At 42.5% G+C, this 2,500-nt stretch overlaps 1 protein-coding gene across 1 annotated transcript in view; it reads left to right on the top strand.

Moving 5' to 3' along the window:
* The window catches only part of LOC143293875 (uncharacterized), a 12,684-nt gene that overhangs the window by 416 nt on the left and 9,768 nt on the right, over positions 1-2,500 (top strand). The window lies entirely within an intron of this gene.

Here is a 2,500-nt window from a genome sequence, read left to right as displayed (position 1 = left end):
TTCCTTTCTTTTCTTCCTTCCTTTTCCTCTTTTCTTCCTTCCTTCTTTTCTTCCTTCCTTTTCCTCTTTTCTTCCTTCCTTCCTTCTTTTCTTCTTTTCTTCCTTCCTTCTTTTCCTTTTCCTTCCTTCCTTCATCCTTTTTCCCCTTCTTTCCTTCTTTTCTTTCTTCCTTCCTTTCCTTTATTCTTCCCTTCCTTTCCTCTTTTTTCCTTTCCTTTTTCCTCAGTCCTCCCTTCCTTTCCTTCTTTTCTTCCTTCCTTTCTTTCTTTTGTTCCTTTCCTTTATTCTTCCTTCCCTTCTTTCTTCCTCCTTTTTTTTTGTTCATTCTTTCCTTTTTTTCTTCATTCCTTCTTCCTTTTCCCCCTCTTTCCTTCTTTTCTTCCTTCTTTTCTTTCTTCTTTTCTTCCTTCCTTTCTTTCTTTTGTTCCTTTCCTTTATTCTTCCTTCCCTTCTTTCTTCCTCCTTTTTTTTGTTCATTCTTTCCTTTTTTTCTTCATTCCTTCTTCCTTTTTCCCCTCTTTCCTTCTTTTCTTCCTTCTTTTCTTCCTTCCTTTCTTTCTTTTGTTCCTTTCCTTTATTCTTCCTTTCTTTTTTTCTCCTTTTTTTGTTCATTCTTTCCCTTTATTCTTCCTTCCTTTCTTTCCCTTTGTCTTCCTTCCTTTCTTTCTTCTTCCTTTTCTTCCTTCCTTGCCTCTGTTCTTCCTTTCTTTCTCTTTTCTTCCTATCCTTCTTTCCTTCCTTATTTCCTTTCCTATTGTTTTCTTCCATCCTTTCCTTTTTACTTCTTCCCTTTTTCTTTTTTTTTTTCTTTCTCCTTTCCTATCTTCCTTTTTTCTTTCTTTTTTTTCTTTTCCTTCTTTTCTTTCTTTCATCCGTTCTTTCCTTTTCCCCTTCCCTCCTTTCAGTATTTTCTTTCTTATTTCTACGGAAATCTTTTTTTTTTTTTTTTTTTTTTTTTTTTTTTTAAGGGAAATCAGACATTTTCGTTATCAGGGATGACTGGTCTATACTGAGACCATCCTTATTTTGATGTGTCTGTAACAGTGTACCTTGTATTTGGTTATGTCCATTCTTGTCTGTTAATGGTTCAGAGTTGGGTGTTCGCTATTGTATGTTTCTGTATGTCTGTGGGTTCTCTTCTCGTGTTTTCTGTCATTGTCTCTCTTGTCCTTCGGGTTCGTCGCCTTTTATCATCGCCTCTGACTTCATCTTCAGAGCTGCAGCTTGTTTGGTTGTTGTTGTCTTGGACTTATTCTTCCATCCTGATGATACATTTTATCTTCTTCCTCTGGTTCTTCCACTGGTTGTTGCCCGGTGTCCTCTTTTCTTCCGGTACTGCATTTCCCGTCCATCTCCTCTTCTTTGTTTTCTTCACGTTTAGTGGCAGGCCAGGGGGGGGGGGTGTGGTCAGTTCATGAATTGCCATTAGTATGTGAATGAGCATGCATGTGTAAAGTCGTGCGTGTGAATGTGCGGGGTGAGTGCGCGCGCGTGTGTGCGTGTGTTATCCTATTTTCTACGGAAATCTAATTGTTCTTCGGTATCCCAAAGTGAGAGCTGTGTGTTCAATGGTTTCTCCACCGCGGCAATGGTTAAGTCATTAACAGCTTAATCTTTCAGTTTTTGTGAAGGACTATGACTCTCAAACTAGGAGGCAAGACTGCACTGGCTCTTAGAGCTGCAGCTTTTGGGGCCGGGCTAGCTGGCCTTTGGGAACCACCCCAACGCCGACTGTCCTAAAACACTCTTGGCCGAGAGAGTAGGGACTTGGGCAAGACACTCTCCACTACAATCAAATTCTATCCCACATAAGGGGTGGGGGTAGGACTGAGGTAGAGGGAGGAGAGACTGAGAGAGGAGAGTGGTGGGGGAAAGGGGGCACTGCCGAGGGATGGACGGAGGAGGTGGAACGACGCAGGTACCGTTTAATTAATAAAAGGCCCAGAACGATTTACCTGTGTGTACTTTAATACTAAGGCCCAACACTGAGCTTATATCACTGATTGACATAAGTTTACATTTGGGCCAACAGCAAAGTGAGAGCTGTATTATCAATGGTTTCTCCAGTCAATGGGAAAACATTTACAGCTTAGTCTTTTTGTGAAGGACTATGACTCTCAAACTAGGAGGCAAAATTGCACTGGCTCTTAGTGCTGCAGCCTTGTGGGCTAGTTGGCCTTTGGGAACCATCCCAACGCCGACTGTCCTAAAACCCTCTTGGCCGAGAGAGTGGGGATGTAACTTGGGCAAGACACTCTCCACTATAATCAAATTCTAGCCCAAATAGTCAGGACAGCAGTTGCCTCCTCTGCTGTTCTGTTGGTCATAGTCGGACACGACTGACAATGACTGGAGTGATGGCCTAGAGGTAACGCGTCCGCCTAGGAAGCGAGAGAATCTGAGCGCGCTGGTTCGAATCACGGCTCAGCTGCCGATATGTTCTTCCCCTCCACTAGACCTTGAGTGATGGTCTGGATGCTAGTCATTCGGATGAGACGAT

Source organism: Babylonia areolata, chromosome 19, assembly GCF_041734735.1.
Source record: "Babylonia areolata isolate BAREFJ2019XMU chromosome 19, ASM4173473v1, whole genome shotgun sequence".
NCBI lineage: Eukaryota > Metazoa > Mollusca > Gastropoda > Neogastropoda > Buccinidae > Babylonia > Babylonia areolata.
This window is presented reverse-complemented; position numbering and strand designations above follow the sequence as displayed.